Source organism: Cnephaeus nilssonii (assembly GCF_951640355.1).
Source record: "Cnephaeus nilssonii genome assembly, chromosome: 1".
Classification (NCBI taxonomy): Eukaryota; Metazoa; Chordata; class Mammalia; order Chiroptera; family Vespertilionidae; genus Cnephaeus; species Cnephaeus nilssonii.
Window position 1 is genome coordinate 54,994,592 of NC_137072.1, and position 19,610 is coordinate 55,014,201.

The following is a 19,610-nucleotide window of genomic DNA, read 5'->3' on the forward strand; positions in this document are numbered from 1 at the left end:
CAGGTGTGACAGGGGAACCGGGCTGTGACCAGGAAGAGGCTAAGGACAGAGGTGTGGAGTCAGAAAGCCCTGGCTGCCAACAGGTGAGGGGATCCCAAGGCAGGTGCTGGGCTTGGAGGCCACGGGGGCATAGGCTACCAAGGAGACAGAACTGAACCTCACATCACCCTGCTTGGCCCCGGAGGATGGCTGGTTAGCCAGAGACGGGTAAGATTCCTCAGGGAAGGAACAACCTAAGACAGGCACAGTCGCAGAGGGGCCATCAGGAGAGAACTTGGGGGTCAACAGAGGTGGGGCACAGACCTTCACCCCCCCAACCTTGCAGGGGCCTGAACCCTCACCCCTTCTGAGGGAGGTCTCCTGCCCCCATGGCTGCCTCACTTCCCATGCACAGCTCAAATCGGGACCCAGGTAACAGACAGAGACTTGGCCGACAGCAGCTGCCCTCTCACTGCAACAAGACTTGTTTGAGTTGTCTTGTACCCATGGTGTGGGGAAGTGGGTTTTTGATATCTAAATCCAGCCTAGTACCAGGAATGCTCAGGGCCTACTCAAGAAGGCAAATAATCCTTTCCACTAATATATACATGGTAAAATAAGATTGTTGTTAGAGTATTAAATTTGACAGTAGTCAAGTTTTTAGACTAATTTAAATTGGCTAATTGAAATAAGAAAATATTCTAGAAAAATTAATTGTACTGGACAAAAAGCTGTTCCTAAAGTGTTAACTAAAATTTTTATTGGTAGTACATCTCATGGTAAAATTGCGTAACATGTAATGAACCTAAAGCAGTCATATTTTAGCGCAAAAAAATTAAAATTTAAAAGCTATCAAGACTACATTATAAAATTTCCAAAAGCCTCCTAATATTTAAATAAAAAAGGGGGTATAGTAGAAGAATATCAGGTAAGGAAAAATATCCTGTAAGTAAACTACATCTAGAAAATTTTTACTTTAGAAAATTAACTTTCATTTGTAATGCTAACAGCAAGACACCCATGAAAAACACACATGGTGTCAAAACAAGCCAAAGGAAAATTGTTTGGGCAAAAAATGAAAAAGGATCCCAAGTCAAATTTATAGAAAATATTCCTTTATTAACTTTTGGTCAAGAATATGTCTGTATATTTTCAGAAAACAACTCCAAGACCATGTGGATTCCTGCAACAGAGAGGAATTGACAGGACTGCTCCAGCCATGAAAACAGAAGAGAAACAGTCCAGAGATGGAAGACGCTGACGACGCCTTGCCATACTAGCAGACAGCAGCTGTGCGTCACTGAAGGTTGCCCAGGACCAAACCAGAGAGGGTCGGACCTGCTTCACCACCATTTGTCCACCACCCAGAACTGAAATATCATTGCTGACATGTACACATAAGGAACTGTTTGACATTGAAATTGGGACTCAAAAGAACTGTTGGCCCAGAAAGAAACTCACTACAGACTGATTCATTTGCCTCTCAGCATAACCATTATTGCTTGTCTCATTTTCTGTTCTTATAAGTGTATTTCTTGTATCACATGATCTCACTCATCTAGGGGAAATAATGAACAACATAAACTGATGAACAAAAACAGACCCGGAGACAGGGAAGCATCGATCAAACTGTCAAACCTCAGAGGGAAGGTAGGAGAGGGTGGGGGAAAGGGAGAGAGATCAACCAAAGGACTTGTATGTATGCATATAAGCCTAACCAGTGGTCACGGACAACAGGGGGGTGGGGGCATACGTGGGGAAGGGTTTGGGATGAGAATGGGGGGATGAGGACAAATATGTGATACCTTAATCAATAAAGAAATTAAAAAAAAAAGAAAGCCCTGGTTGGACCCTCTCTGGTGTGTGTCACTGGACATGTTACTTGTTTCCACATGTGAAGTGCTTGAAAATTAAATGAATTTGCATAGAAATAAAGTACCTAACACATAATGGCAGTCCAAAAGTTAACAGCTAGTAGTAGTAATCCCAGTGTAGTACATCCTTAAGGTCATGGATAGTTCTTGGAAACTGTGACTTTAAGCAAAATGACGCATAATGAAACCAATATTACCACAGGATACTAGTAATTCATACAAATAAGAGTTAGGTTCCTATGTCATATTTCTGGTCACAAAACATCTCCAAACCTCTAAATAAAGACCAAAAATATTTCTAATATTAAACATTGGAGTACATGTGAGCTGCACATACATTTAAGAAAGATGAATAAACACAAGTAAGATCATTCTTTTCCAACCCACTGATTCCAGTCCAAGGTCGAGGGTGGCCAGAGACTATCCTGGCAGCTCAAGATTTATTCACACCCACAAGCAGTAAGGCTGGGATAATGTTGACAAGCCATTCATCTCACACCTGCACAGGTTTGCAATGTGGGAGGAAACCGGACCCCAGAAGAGAACCATGCAGACACTGGGAAGAATGTGCAAACTCCGCCCAGACGGTGGCCCAAGCAGGGAACTGATTTTTTTTCTAATCAATATTATACCAAAGTGGTGTTGAATGAAATGATGTTGTTCAGGGACCTGCTTTAGTATGATCTGAACTTGTGAGTAACTGGAAGAATACTATTAGAGAAAGTGTGATTCAGGACTAAAGTCATGAAGAGCCAGAGGGTGCAGGTTGTAGGGCCTCTTTACAAGAATAAAATGAAATCGCAGCGCTGGTAGGGTAGCTGAGTTCCTTAGAACATCTTCCGGATGTGGCAAGTGTGCAGGTTCAATCTCCAGGAAGCAACCAATGAATGCATGAGGTGGAGAATAGGTGGGTCAGCAAAGTGATGTGCGCTCTCTCTCTCTCTTTCTCTATCAGATAAGTAAATTAATTCTTAATAAATACTATTATTAAAAAAGAAGAAGAAATTGCAAGGACTGGTGCTAAATGAGCCAAGATGAGCCAGATCATTAAATCTTACTACTACACCATCCTTGGCTACTTGTCCAGCTGATCCTATCACACAAAGGTATGTGACCTGACTCCCAAATCCTGGTTGGCTAACAAGCATATTGCTTCAGTTAACACATTTGTAATGAACACTTACTCTCATCCCAATCACAGGGAGGGGGTAGAGGGGTTACAAGTAAAAAAAAAATGTTCCACTCCTCAAAGACCTTAGAATCCAAGGGTGGGGAACCATTTTTCACACCAAGGGCCATTTGAATATTTATAACATCATCTGTGGGCCATACAAAATTATTAACTTAAAAATTAGCCTGCTGTATTTGGTCAAACATTTCATTAACTCACCCCTAATGCCTTGGTAGGGCCAGACCAAATGATTTCAGGAGCCTTACATTGCCCATGGGCCAGATGTTCCCCACCCCTGTTATAATCTAACTAGAGGCCCAGTGCATGAAATTCGTGCACGGGGTGGGAGGGTCCCCTCAGCCCAGCCTGCACCCTCACCAATCTGGGACTGCTCAGGGGATGTCCGACTGCCGGTTTAGGCCCAATCCTTCTCACAATCCAGGTCTGCTGGCTCCTAACTGCTCACCTGCCTGCCTGCCTGATCGCCCCCAACTGCCCCCCCTGCCAGCCTGGTCACCCCACACAGCCTGCTGTTCAGTCTTTTGGTTGTCCCTTACTAACCCTCTTGCTGCCCTGGTTGCCCCATGCAGCCTACTGTTCAGTCATTTGCTCATCCCTCACTAACCCTCCTTGCCGGCCTGGACGCTCCACGTAGCCTGCTGTTCAGAAGTTTGGTCATCCCTCACTAACACCCCTGCTGGCCCGGTCACCCCACACAGCCTGTTGTTCAGTCGTTTAGTCATCCCTCACTAACACCCCTGCCGGCCTGGTCGCCCCACACAGCCTGTATTCTGTCGTCCATCCAGTTGTTTTGGTCGTGATGGCCCCTGGCTTTTTATATATTAGGATAGAAAAAGATTAATACACATGAAAGACAGTCACTAATTATCTCAGAATCAGGCAAACAGCCATCTGGGAAGAACTGTGACTATTTTTAAGATGGTCTTATTTCATACTAATACTCTATTAGCAATCTCTCCCTAGAAAGTCTCACTTTATCCAATTTGTTAAAGCTACCTTCACTATGAGATAAGCATGTAAGTAGTGTTAAGGCAATCTGGCAGGCACAACTGAAACTTTCTTAACTAAGAAAATATCACTTGTTTAAAGAAGTTCACAAAATGGCTGTGACATATTCAATATACAAACCATTAAATCTCTCAACTTTGAGTAATAATCAATCCAAATTTAATCATAAGAACACAAAGATTATGACCACACATCTTTTCTACTGGTGTCAGGTCTTTTATCTAAATTTGCCCTTCTGAATATCATGATATAAACTAAAGTTCTAATCTCAAAATACAGCATTTGAAAGAGAACAGCATATTTATTTAATGTAGGCCTTTTGCTTAACTGGAGAAAGTAATTTAGTAATTGAAGCTAAAAACTGTAAACTCACCATTTATTCATAATTCTAGGTTATTCTTAACAATACATACTATAGGTTCAATCCTTGCCACTAAAAAAAGTTCATTTTATGTAGCTTATTTCAAAACTGCTTCAGTGCCTTCTGTAAGAGTTTTCCCAGAGTCATTTTTCCTTTAACCTTCACTTCAAACTAAATGACATATGAAAACAATGGAAAAAATGATAGTTTAGAATTACTGTTCTTTAATAAATTCAGGATTTGATATTTTTTAAAACCACAAACAATTTTCATTTTCACTGGGAATCTAAAAAAGAAAAATAAACATTTTTGTCTTCTAACATTGCTAAGTAGAAAGCAACTAATCCCCATTCAAAAAATAAAAGTGACATCAATAACAGTCTTAAAAATTAGAGCTCATGGCGGCAAAGCAGTACTATATTATTAATTTTAAGAGCTTACCTATGTATAAAAAAATGTATTAAGATTCAAAGAGATAACTATACTCACTAATATTCCATGGCAAAATTCACTACTTTTAGCAAGGAACAGGCATTTGTGAAATTGCTGATGTTCTAAAAGTCTAGATTTAAAGTAAAATGAGGAATTATAAAAGATAGAGGCCCAGTGCATGAAATTCATGCATGAGGGGGGTGCATCCCTCAGACCAGCCTGCACCTTCTCCAATCTGGGACCGCTGGCTCCTAACCGCTCAACTGCCTACCTGCCTGATAGTTCGATCGCCCTTAAGCACTCTGCCTGACTGTCTGATGCCCCTAACCACCTCTGCTTGCCTGCCTGATCGCCCCTAACCTCTCTACCTGCCTGCCTGATTGCCCCTAACCACCTCTTCCTGCTTGCCTGATCACCCCTAACTGCCTCTGCCTGCTGGCCTGATAGCCCCTAACTGCCCTCCCCTGCCAGCCTACTTGCCCCTAACTGCCCTACACTGCTGGCCTGATCGCCCCTAACCACCTCTGCCTCGGCCCCCAGCACCATGACTTTGTCCAGAAGGACATCCTGATGGATGTCTGGAAGACACCTGGTCTAAGTAGCATATTACCCTTTTATTAGTATAGATATTCTTGTAAAAATGTTCCCATCTCAGGAATTTTAATTTCTTACATAAATTCTCTGAAGAATTTTAAATACTCCAGGAAAAGGCATTATTTCAAGGTTACTTTATCTATAGATACATAGTCCATAGATACTTAATCAAGAGGTTATTTCCCACCATATTAGATTATTACTTTTATGGTAAGAATAAGCATTTATATTTTTCACCTTCAAGGAACAAGAATTTTTTGCTTTTCTATTTAAAAGCTGGGAAATAGAACAGTCATATGCTGGAAAATCTGATCAAGTTTCCATATAAAATCCAATGAAAGATATGCTACATCTATTGACACAAACTGCAATTCTACTTTGATCCTGTGAAGTTATGCTGAGAAAGAGATAAAGAAAACCCTCTTACCCAATGTGCTAAATGGCAGTCCCCCTTGTTGTTTTCCTTTGTTGTATAACAAAATGTTCCATACATGGGGCCCGTGACACTACTAGATCTGTTCACAGTTTCAAGGCTCAGAGTTTGGCTTCATTGGTTAAGCATCAAGCTTCCCTATCACTTGTACAGACCTGAAAGGTGGTTATGGTTCATAAAGTAAAACTCACGAAAGTGTACAGCTGCTGTTCACATTCTCAAAGAAGTCTGTTATAACAATGACATCACGGAAAAAGGCTGGAATGTATTACATGTTGCAGACAGCCAAGCCATTCAATGTCTCGTCAATGCAGGTATACAGGTTGCACTGTAAACATTACGGTAGCATTACAATAAGGCAAGAAGTTCATTAAAGAAAATTACTGGGGGAAGGTAATGAGGGCCTCTTTATAGTTCTGCCTTTAGGAAGCCTCACTCACCACTGGAACTACACAAAAAGTAACATCACCATCTCATGTCTGATACCCTACTGTGAACCACAAAGCTTTGAAAAAATTACAATATAAATCATTAGGCCCTTGAAGGAAACTATACAAGGTCATCTAAACAAAGAAAACTATGTCCCTTTACTTACTATATATATATATATATATATAGTAAGTAAAGGGACATAGTTTTCTATGTCCCCCCTCCGTGCACGAATTTCGTGCACTGGGCCTCTAGTTTATTCATAATTCTAGGTTATTCTTAACAATACATACTATAGGTTCAATTCTTGCCACTAAAAAAAGTTCATTTTATGTAGCTTATTTCAAAACTGCTTCAGTGCCTTCTGTAAGAGTTTTCCCAGAGTCATTTTTCCTTTAACCTTCACTTCAAACTAAATGACATATGAAAACAATGGAAAAAATGATAGTTTAGAATTACTGTTCTTTAATAAATTCAGGATTTGATATTTTTTAAAACCACAAACAATTTTCATTTTCACTATATAAATATGTAGTAAGTAAAGGGACATAGTTTTATATATATATATATATATACACACACACATTAGAGGCCCAGTGCACGAAATTCGTGCACAGAGGGGGGTTGTCCCTCAGCCCAGCCTGTACCCTCTCCAATCTGGGACCCCTCGAGGGATGTCCGACTGCCGTTTAGGCCCGATCCCGGTGGACATCCCTCTCACAATCCAGGATTGCTGGCTCCCAACTGCTTGCCTGCCTGCCTTCCTGATTGCCCCTAACCGCTTCTGCCTACCAGCCTGATCACCCCCTAACAACTCCGCTGCCAGCCTGTTTGCCCCCAACATCTCTCCTCTGCAGGCCTGGTCACCCCTAACTGCCCTCTCCTGCAGGGTTGATCACCTCCAACTGCCCTCCCTTGCAGGTCTGGTCCTTCTCAACTGCTCTCCCTTGCAGGCCGGGTGCCTCCCAACTGCCCTCTCCTGCTGGCCATCTTGTGGTGGCCATCTTGTGTCCACATGGGGGCAGGATCTTTGACCACATGGGGGCAGCTATATTGTGTGTTGCAGTGATGATCAATCTGCATATTACTCTTTTATTAGATAGGATAGAGGCCTGGTACAGGGGTGGGGGCCAGCTGGTTTGTCCTGAAGGGTGTCCCTGATCAGGGTGGGGTTCCCTTGGGGCGTGGGGTGGCCTGTGGTGGTTTGCAGGCTGGCCACACCCCCTGGCAACCCAAGCGGAGGCGCTGGTATCTGGAATTTATTTATCTTCTACAATTGAAACTTTGTAGCCTGGAGCAGAGCCAAGCCTGGGGCTCCCTCTGCAGCCAGCAGCCATTTCTGTTGAGGTTATAATTGAAACTTTGTAGCCTTAAGCGGGTGGGCCCGGCCAGGGTATGTGGAAAGCTTTGCTTCCCCTGTTGCCGGGGGCAATGCTGGCCTGCTCTCTCAAGCTCCATTCTGCCGCCATTTCTGTTTGAATTTGTTTACCTTCTATAATTGAAACTTTGTAGCTTGAGTGGAGGCTTAGGTCTGGCAAGGGCAGGCGGAAAGCTTGGCTTCCTCTGTTACCTTAGGAAACCTTGCACTCTGTGGCTGTAGCCATCTTGGTTGGGTTAATTTACATACTCACTCTGATTGGATGGTGGGCGTGGCTTGTGGGCGTGGCTTGTGGGTGTGTCAGAGGTATGGTCAATTTGCATATTTGTCTATTATTAGGTAGGATATATATTTTTTAAATTTATTTTTATTGATTTTTAGAAAGGAAGAGAGAGGGATAGAGAGATAGAAACATCAATGATGAGAATCATTGATGGGCTGCCTCCTGCAAGTCCCCAACTGGGGATGGAGCCCGCAGCCCAGGCATGTGCCCTTGGCCGGAATCGAACCTGGGACCCTTCAGTCCACAGGCTGATGCTCTATCCACTGAGCCAAACCGGGTAGGGCATTTATCATATATTTTTACATAGAAGCACAATGGATTGAACGCTGATTTTCAAAGAGATGCAAAGCAACAATACACTTTAATTTTAAGAGCTTACCTATGTATTAAAAATGGCACAGAATGTTAAGTAGTTTCACACTCTGGCACAGTCAGAAGAGGAGATGTCAAAAGAGGCATCTGGTTTCCTTATTTTAGTATTCTTTTACAGAAAAACATATAAACCATTTCCCAAGTGAGAATTTTTGAAGTGATCTTAGAAAAGCATGAATATTCTAAAAGTTTGCACTCTATACATTTGCACCATTTTAACTATTTTAGTGAAGTTCCAAATTAGAGAAAAGAGAAACTTGGAGTATCAACTATCCTATCTAATAAAAGAGTAATATGCAAATTAACTATCACTCCACTACACCCACCATCCATGCCCACCATCCACACCCACCAGCCAATCAGAAGCGAGTATGCAAATTAACCCAACCAAGATGGCTGCGGCCATGGAGAGAGTAGGAGGGAGGCTTGGGTTCCCCGGCAATGGAGGAACCCAAGCTTTCCACACACCCTGGCTGGCCCAGGCCTCCACTTAAGGCTACAAAGTTTCAATTATAGAAGATAAATAAATCCCAACAGAAATGGCTGCAGCCACAGAGCAAGCAGGAGGCTTGGCTCCGCTCCAGGCTACAAAGTTTCAATTGTAGAAGATAAATAAATCCCAGATACCAGGGCCTCCGCTTGGGTCACCAGGGGGTGTGGCCAGCCTGCAAACCACCACAGGCCCCTCACCCAGGCCACCCCACGCCCCAAGGGAACCCCCAACCTGATCTGGGACACCCTTCAGGGCAAACCAGCTGGCCCCCACCCATGTACCAGGCCTCTATCCTATCTAATAAAAGAGTAATATGCAGATTGACCATCACTCCAACACGCAAGATGGCTGCCCCCATGTGGTCAAAGACCCTGCCCCCATGTGGACACAAGATGGTCACCACAAGATGGCCAGCAGGGGAAGGCAGTTGGGAGGGACCAGGCCTGCAAGGGAGGGCAGTTAGGGGTGACCAGGCTGGCAGAGGAGGGAAGTTAGGGGCAAACAGGCTGACAGGGGAGCAGTTAGACATCAATCAGGCTGGCAGGGGAGTGGTTAGGGGGTGATCAGGCTGGCAGGCAGAAGCAGTTAGGGGCGATCAGGAAGGCAGACAGGCAAGCAGTTGGGAGCCAGCAGTCCTGGATTGTTGGAGGGATGTCCCAAATTGGAGAGGGTGCAGGCTATGCTAAGCGACACCCGCCTCCGCCCCATGCACGAATTTCATGCACCAGGCCTCTAATGCCATGTAATAAAAGCCCAGTGACCAAAACGGCGGAACAACCAGAACAACCAGAGACCAGAACGATTGCGGCTCCTCACCCTGGCCAGCCCCACTCCCTAGCGGGGACCCCCCACTCCGATCTGGGGTCCCCATCAGGGCAGGCCGGCCAGCCCCCACCCATGCACTTGACCTATATCCTATACAATAAAAGGTTAATATGCAAATTTACCCTAACGGCAGAACGACCAGAATGACCGCTTGACCAGTCACTATGAGGCACACTGACCACCTCTCTGTCACTTTCCCCAACTGGCAGGGTCTGATCGCCCGATGGCAAATGGGGAACAGGGGGTGGGTGGCGGGGGATGCGGGCGGCACCAGGCCCAGGCCCCCGCCCTGACTGTTGCCCCACACACAGAGGGTGACCCACGGTGGGGGTGGGGCTGGCGAGTGGGCGGGAACAGCAAACCTCTCGGTTCCTCCCCCCAGCCAGCAGGCTCCAATCACCCAACAGGGAACCAGTGGTGGGTGGTGGTGGGGGGCAGGGCCAGCTTTAGGCAGCCAGGGAAGATGGCCCTAATCGCAGGCCAGGCCTAGGGACCGTACCCGTGCGCGAATTTCGTGTGCCAAGCCTCAAGTATAGCTATTAAAATTATTTTAGTGCTCAAGAAAAAAAACAAAAAACAGAACAGATGCAAGACATTGAAAATTTCCCAAACTGAAGTCCCAAATCTGCCACTAATCATTTCATCTTGAAAAAAAATTATTTAACAGCATTCAATTTTAGTTTCTGCAACTTTAAAATGAATACCATGACAAACAATGATACATGAAGCTCCACTTCCCCACAATAGTATTTCTCATCCTACATTCATTAGGCATGGGAGGACGAAGCATTGGAATGATGACAGCTAAGCTATTCGAGCTCCCTGACTTAAGCACTGCGCACATATTAATTCATTTAACCTTCAAACAAACCTATGAAGTATGTACTGTTATTATCTTCATTCAGAGGTAAAGGCATGGAGGAACATACATGTGAAGTAGCTTACCCAATGTCACACAAGGAATGAATGGAAGGGCGAGGATTCACGTACCAACAGCTAACACCAGAGCCAGCTTTTTCTACCACCATGCTAGACTACATATCCTGGCACATACTTTCGAATGGAGAGTTCTAATTGTTTTAATTTTCTAGTAAATAGGAAAAGTCAGAACTTAATAGTGGAAGGTTTAATGACTGAGGATATTGCAGTACCTTAGATCATAGCAGTTTTACAACCCTGTACTGTATATAAGTGGAAGTATTCGATATTTCCCTTAGTTCCTCATCAGTTTTATTTGTCCATAAAATGTAAACATATTTTCAATGTTGCAAATAAGACTATTTTATCTGCATGGACATGCTGTATCTTACGCCTGCAACTTTAAGGCAACATTTCTTAACACCTGCTTATATTTGGAGTTGTGCTGAGGCTAGAATTCAATCCAATAATGGTATGCCATAAAGTAACAGCAACAGTTAAATTTGATATCAGCTATAAGATGGCATTTAAACATGGTATCAGTTACAAATAACTACAGATTGAAAATGAGAGGTTTCGGGCATGATTATTTATAGCTGAAGGCAAACTCTACTTATCACCCTGGGAAACGGATTTGTTTAATGTACTGCCTATTGAGACTGGTTTATTTGGTGGATTAATAATAAGTAAACAAAGGATAGTTTAATCTCAGTAGTGTGAAACATAAATATTCAAGAAGTTCAACAGTTTGTTTAACATCTTGACAAAAGTGTGATCTATTCATAAAATGTCCTACATGTCCTCAATCCAGTCATATGATCACAAACTAGGTAATTTTACAGATAGAAAAGACCTTGCAATTGTTTTACCTTTCATCAAAGAGGCAAAATATAAGAGATCTTTCCCTCCATTTTAATAAGTCACCTAGCTCTAAAATTTTGAGTGTTCAAACTCTTATATTGTATCTTCCAGCAGCTGTGAAAATAAAATTATCCTGACTCCATTTAAATTCCTTCTTGCCACAACATAAATATATGTGCCAAAATATACACGATTAAAAGAAAAATCCATTTATCAGCACCAGAGCTATACACAAGACAATCCCAGTCCTCCCACCTCTTCCTTCTTTGGACGCAATAACAACATGCAGGTACACCTCCAATTAGACTGGCTTTTCTGTCTGCTGGTCTTTGGCTGTGCCAGAAAACTATGTAATCAGAGAACTCCTTTTACAGTAAACAGCCACAATGCAAGGTAAGTATGGAAATACATTCTCAATCATTTGAAACGTTTTGGGCACAGCTGGCAGAACACCTGTTGGAAATGGATGAGTGATATTTGAAACACAACACAATAGAAGCCAAGCACTGTTCACACAACCTTTGCTGCACGCTTTTCAGCATCAACAATTAAAAGTTTATTGAAAGACTGTGATGAAAAAGCAACAAACTAGAATTAGGTGAGCATTTGGGGGTTTTCTTTTCTCAAAAAACACAGAGCAACCCAGTGAAAATAAGCTCCCAAAAATGAATGGTTGCCAAGGCAACAATCTCACAGATATGTGAAAAAGTTCCACAAAAATGCTGACTTTTCTTTCTCTATGTTGCCCATGTCACCTGCTAAAACTTTCATAACAATGTTATATGTTTAAATGTCTAAATATATTTTACAAATAAATATAGAAAAAACATATGAAGAAAATATTAATTTTAGCTTTACCATTTTGAACTTCTAAATGTTTACTCACTCAAAGTAAGTAACCAGTTTCTTTTTTCTCTTTTATCACTGATAGGATAGCCAGGGTTCAAGTTTTATAACTAAAATATACAAGGTAGTGAAGAAAGAACCTAGTTGCATTTCATTACATTTACCACCAAACTAACATATATATAGTGTCATCATTAAAAATCCCAACATTCAAATGAAGTATCTGAATTTCTATCTCTGAGAACTCATTTATAACCAATCGATAATTATTTACTGCATTATTATAATGCACCTGCCCCACGTACCTCAAAATTCAGAGCAACTTTTATGCAGTGGGTTAAAAAAAACTGAAACAAAGAAATCAGTTAAAAGTCTGTGCCAAACACCAGTCATTCAAAAATGAAAGCTTTGAAGAAAATTGTGAAAGTGAGAATGAACTTTAAGGGTGAATTTTGGAGACCAACACAGGATAAAATAATAGAGCTTGGTAATATAGTCAATTCAGCATAAAGAAGAGGAACAAATCTGGTGTCATTACAGTGGCCTAAGTGCATAGCTGACATGATTTTTTAAAATCCCAAAACACTGAATTGAATAAATATCTAAGTTAACTAGCAATCTAGCTCATATTAAGACAGCCTATGTGTCTTGTACAATTCAGTAAATACTCTTTCTTTCCATCTTCAACAATTGTGGTAAAGACAAAAAAGAATCTTTAAAAATGTAATCTCTGGTAAGACTAAAGAAATTTTTATCTGCAGGGACTAAGGCAAGGTGAAAATCCCAAAAGCAATATTGCAAAAGCCTGAATTTATAAGAAGTCAGATGGGAAAAAATAACCAAATCCAGTATCTAACTGTATCTTGAATTCTTATTCTGTTATTTCATAAATGTCTGATTTTCACATCATCATCATAATACTCCAAATGCATTAGTATTGTTGGCCCAGTTCCTAGACCAAAAAAGGGGCAGAAGGAAGTAGTATCAGATTAATTTATAATCAGTATCTGATTCAAGACAAACAATTCATATTAAAGCATTGACCACACTAACGAGAACACTGCTGAAATTCCCCAGGTACTTTCATGAGTACTGGCTTTCTTCAATTGTGGTCAAGGTATCCTAAAATGATTTTTGCTTTAAAATGTCTCAAACCAAAACAAGACATTTTCCTACGTAATATCTGGAGAAAGTTACATCAACCTATGAAAATCAGAAAATATAACCACTAACCCTAAAAACTTTAAAATAACCACTGGGATTTTTTGCTCCATATTACAAAATTGTATGAGTAATATATCACCTCTACCTGATTGCCTCTATCAAGGAATTATGAGAAAATAAGAAAGCTATGGCTAGATATGAAATATGAGTTATCAGTTTCCTCTGGACCTGACTTTAAATAACAAAGTTTATGAATTTTACAAACTTGACAAAATCAAGCACAGATTCATACTGCATTAGCCTAGGAAAATTTCCAAATTTGCAAGTACAACAGGCACTCAAGCCCACTTTCAAATTGCAATTTTAAATTTTTCATGACAACCTAATAATATCACAGACCACCACATTGTCAAGAACCATTAATTTTATGTTGAAAAGTTTAGTTATTACTCTGGCTTTAAACTCATAGTATTGGGTTACCCCTTAATTATAGAAGTTGTGAAATTAACTCTAGAGCAAAGGAGAAATGTGGGAAAAATTAAAAATTTTAATTGTAGCTCTTTTTGGCTCACATACAGATTTCTCATAAGAATCCATCACTTTAAGAATCTGGTTCCATCATCTATTTCCTTAATCATTTGTTGAAAATTGTGATTCCCAATTTAGGATCTCAGAGCCTTAAAAAATATTTTTCCTTTTCAAATGGTAGAGGGGACACAGTGATTAAAAGTTCAGATTATAGAATCAGATTGTCTGGGATCTTGGGCAAAGCTCAAAAACCTCTCTTTGCCCTAGTTTCCCTTCCAAACAGGGTTGTCATAGAAATAGGGTATTGTGGAAATTATAATGTGCTTTTAAAGTGGGTTTGGTATGTGGTCAACATAGCTATTAATCTAATTATTTTCTGTGGTGCAGCAGATTCCACAGTACCTTGAAGCTACTATTTCCCTACGTTTGAAAAGCTTGACCATGTTCCAATCCTAAATTCCAAGGACCAAAAAGAACTTGTAAAAATCGAAGTGATTCTGGACTGAGATGGAGTATAAGTACTTCCTATTTCTCCCATGAGGATAAATAAAAACTCTGACACCATCTATGAAATATACAGAGAAGACTATGGAACGTGCAAAAGACCTTGGGGAATGGCAAACGTATAAGTTCTCTATGTTTTCTTTCTGCCTCATATATCCTAGACTGAGTCAGCTTTATCTTCAGTACACTCAGGAAACTAATATGAAAATGAGAAATGTATAGTGCATATTATGGCTGTAGATTTCAGCCTTTGTAGACTTAATCATTTGCTGTTTGTGAACCTCCTGCTCACTCCAATTCATTTTCTCTTTTTTTGACTCCCCAGGAAGATGGTTTCTCTTCCATCAGGAAGTCATACACAACTTAATGAATTAATTTTTGTTTGTCCTTTCATTTTCTTTTTTTTAATTTATCTTTATTGTTGAGAGTATTACAGATGTCCCCTTTTATTCCTCCATTGATCCTTTCTCCCCCAAGCTCACCCTACCCCAGGACTTCACTGCACTATTTTCTGTGTCCTTGGTTATGCATATATGCATGTAAGTTCTTTGGTTAATCTCTTCCCACCTCCCACACCCCTTCCCTCTGAGATACATCTGTTGCACGCTTCAATGTCTCTGGGTCTATTTTGCTCATCAGTTTCTTTTGTTCATTGGATTTTACATGTAAGTGAGAGCATGTGATACTTGTCTTTCTCTGACTGGCTTATTTCACCTAGCATAATACTCTCCAGGTCCCTCCATGATGTCTCAAGGGTTCAGAGATCCTTCTTTTTTACAACTGTATAGTATTCTATTGAATAAATGTACCACAGGTTGTTTTTTTTATCCACTCGTCTACTTAACTTAAACCCTTCTCACTGTCCACCTGCAAACTAATGAATCTGACTTGTTTGTTTTGCTTTCATTTCTGGTTTTGTTTTCATTTTCCCCACATGGGTGAACAGTGTTCTAGTTATAACATCTTAGCTCCCAATAAATACTGTTTACAACTATTGTTTAAAACCCAGCCGAAGAGAAGTTACCCTACTGTCACTATACGATTCTTCTGTCAATCATCCCCCTTCCTACTTGGGCATCTACATTTAGGACTTAATTATTCAGTGCAGATTTCACTAGGCATGGATTAATCTCTTTCCAACACATACCAAGAACCCACCTCAACTTTCAATCATTGTTCTAATTTCTCCTGTTTGATCTGTGGCCCTTTACAAATAAAAAGGATCAATATTTGGCTTTATACTAAACCTATATAAACAATCTAAGACTTACTAGGGTACACTCCTTCACTATCCCATTACACTCTTACCTAGTTCATGAAGCCTATGTCATACTTAAAATTGACCTTTGCTCTTCCTCCACCTACTGTGTGTAGGTATGTGTGTACCTGTATACTAGTATGTGTATGTATATATACTCAACTTTTATAATATAAATAATTCCTTTGTACACTACGCTTTATCTTGCATTCCCTAATTATTTCATGTGTTTAAGTCTTGTCCACCAAACAAAATCACAACCTTATTGAGAGGAACTAAATCGTATCCTTATAATTTTCGTTCCATAATAAATACCATGTGCTAAATACGAAGCATGTATTAATTTGCTCATTCAACACATGACAACTGAAGCCCTACCAGTTAATGTGCTGAGGGCTGGGGATAAAGAGGAAAACAGAAGGCAGTGTCTACCCAAAAGGGGTTTACAGAGCACTATAAGAGAGCCAAGGAAACATTTTAAAATTTTATTGAGAACCAAACCAGAGATGTATTCAAGGCTTATGGGAGGAGAGAAAGGAAGTACCTACCTCTTCCAGGGAAAGAATCATAGAGAAAAAATATTTTTTAAATATAATCATGAAGGATAAATAAAAATTTCCCAAGTAAACAATAAATAGGAATGGTATTCAAGAAACAGGGAACAGAAAGTGCGAAGGAACAGAACCATGAATGAATGAGCAAGCAGATGAACTGAGAAACTATAGGATATTCATAGGCTATGAGTACAGGTATAGAAAGGATAGAGCCAAGCGACAATATTAGAATGGCAGGCAAGGATGAGATGAAGCTGAAGGACATAATCCTGGAGGCATCCAAGGACATATATGCCAAAGGACATAATCCTGGAAGCATCAAATGTCAATGAAGATAGAGTGGTCTGGTCAGATATCCTTTCTGCTGACAAAATGGTGGACAGTTTGGAAAGGGGAAAAGTGGACAGATATTAAGAAGCTATTTTAGAGTATAACTGAGAAACGATAAGGATCTGAACTAAGGGATGCAAGGAATGGAATCATAATCACTGAAAACACAGACGTGGGTGAACACAATTAAACTGAGTGAGTAGAGAAAAGAGCCAAAGAAAAGACTCTGAACAACATCAACATGTAACAAGAATATTTTACTGAAAATTAAATCCATTCTTAGTTCGAGAATAAATGAAATATTTTTTCTATCTTTAAAACTGCAGTTCTCAATGAATAAACAAGAAGAAACAGATCAAGAATAACTTTAAAGCCTAAACTGGAAACTATGTTTATCTATCGACTGATCTTGGACTGTCTTTCAAACACCAAATGTTCCAATGTTCATCTCCCCTGCCCACCCCCAACCTGTCAAAGTGAAGGACTGCAAACATACCTGTTCATCAGGTTTTCTTTTAAAAATGGGTACAAATAAAATTCACTTGCAGGCAGTACACAAAGTCAACAGTCACTCTTCTTATCTGGCCTCTATGCCATTTGACTTCTTGCCTTCCCCAGTACCACCCCCTTCACACACACCCCCCACAGGAATTCAAATGACCTTAACTAACTTGTATGTGGCCTCGCTAGACATATGGTGAATTGTCTCAATATAAGTTGATACACAAAATCAATTTATGGTCTTTCCCTTAATATCAATGATTTAATTTCTAAGAGGTGTACTACCAGGCCAAGTCTGACTTGATTTAGAATACTAACCAGATAAATATGCTGCTGATATTTATAGCATACAATGCTCTTGATGATTCATGCAAGGTACACCCACTTCCGATACATTCACTCTCTTGACCACGCTGAAACCTGCAAAATAAAAGAAATAACAACTAAAAAAACTGTCGATGTGAGGTTCACTTTACATTTCAATAAAAACAAAACAAAAATGCACACAACACCTAAATCTTTTACTCTACTCCTGGAGGCAAATAACTTCAGCAAGAATAAGCTATTTCCCCTTAAATCATAGGCCAATATTTATTTATTCTGTTCATTTAGCTAGTATCCTCTGAGCATCAACTCTGAGCGTTATCGACGCTGAGTATGTCCATGCAGCACACCTGTACTGAGAAGTGCATGAGAATCTTGTATGTGCCGCCTTCAGGTGAACTGACTGCCAATAAGTGAATGAGGACCGCCCCCACCCAAAGGCTACCATCGCATCCTTTAGTTCTCAGGTCTAATATAGCCTTCCTGAAAGCGATTCCCTAAATACTATGGCTCACATCACATCTCACACACATTCCAGTCACTCCCTATCCCTTTACCCTGTTCCACCGTCTGCATCACAAGCAGCCTTGCCTTGAGTTCTGCTATTCTTTGTGTTTATAGTAGTCGCCCCTTATCCACAGGGGATATGTCCCAAGATCTCCCCCCAAGGGGATGGATGGATATATATAAGTTTAATTTATAAATTAAACTTTATCATGGGTATATTTGTATAGGAAAAACCATATGGTTTTTACAAATATACAAATATACCCATGATAAAGTTTAATTTATAAATTAAGAGATTAACAACAATAACTAATAATAAAATAGGTCAATTGTAACAGTATGCCAACATAAAAGTTAGATGAATGTGGTCTCTCTTTGATAACTGAGATGGCGACTCAGTAAAGAATGGGTGGGTAGTGTGGCTACTCTGGACAAAGGGAAGATTCACATCCCAGGAGGGACGCAGCAGGACAGCAAAATAGTTCATCACCATACTCAGAACAGCGCGCAATTTAAAATTATAAATTACTTCTTTCTGGAACTTCCCATTAAATATTTCTAGACTGCGGCTGACTGCAGATAGCTGAAATCGTGCAAAGGGAAACCTCGAATAAGGGGTAAGCACTGTACTTTGTGTGGCTTCCACTACTGGATCAGCAGGGCTAGGAACAGTCATTCTTGTTCGCCGTTTTATCCGCGGTGCCTGCCACAGCGCCTGCTGCATGCTCAGCAGGCATTTGGTGGTCCAATGAATGCTTCCAAATTCACAAATCCTGTTCTAAATAAAACCCTAACAGGAAAGCATTGATTTGTTACCTCTCTGTGGGTTCCCAAGATCCAGAGAGAAGCATAACCCATAGCTTGACAAACTAATATGAATAGATTTATTCAATTCAGCTTCTACCCAGTGCCCTGGATCCAGTGGCAGTTGAATGTTAACTGCCCTTGAAGTATATTTAAACTGTCTCCAACATGAAGGAGAAGTGAGAAAAGGAACCTAAGAGGAAATAAAACTAATCTTCTTACTGAAAGAAACATGAATACCATAGTCAGGAATTCATAATGCAAACACCTTTTAAAATGTCATTCAAGCTTCAAGTTCCTATTTGTTCCTCCGAGTTACTGTGGCTGTGAGGGCATCCTCCCTTGGAATAGGTAACTCAGAAACTGTGGCATTCTCTATCATTAGGCTCCTCTGGAGGTCAGCAGCACGTTTGGATTAAATAACGTGAGGGTTCTGTGTGTAGCACTGCCGTAAAATGCCAGAGAAGAAAACAAACAGAAAGGCACACAGAATCCCGCAGTATCGGACTTCCAAAAACATGTGATGGAATAAAGTTCCGTTTTCAAAATCTATTTTCTTAAAGAACCCAGTATTAATTGCATGTTGATGTATAAAGCACACAAAGTTGCATTTCTCTACTTTGGATACCAGACTCTCAGTTCCTTGAGTACAGCCCATTGTACGAAAGCCCCAGGTCAGGGGTGCAGTAGACAAGTTAATTAGTCTATTAAGTCTCAGTCGTATCCTGGCACTGATGTTTAGGTTAGCACCTTCGGCAACAAGTTCCTAATGCTTAACTATGCTGCCATTTGTTCCTCAGAGAAATTAGGAATGAAGGGAAAAAAAGAAAACACGGCTGGGAAAAGTTCCCACTGACC

The 19,610-nt window shown here is 40.6% G+C and overlaps 1 protein-coding gene across 1 annotated transcript in view; it reads right to left on the bottom strand.

Moving 5' to 3' along the window:
* BMPR1B (bone morphogenetic protein receptor type 1B) overlaps positions 1 to 19,610 on the bottom strand; it is a 383,487-nt gene that overhangs the window by 203,796 nt on the left and 160,081 nt on the right. Inside the window, exon 2 of the mRNA XM_079800103.1 lies at positions 17,436 to 17,537. The gene's annotated coding sequence lies outside the window, so the exon portion shown is untranslated. The remainder of the gene's footprint in view (positions 1 to 17,435; positions 17,538 to 19,610) is intronic.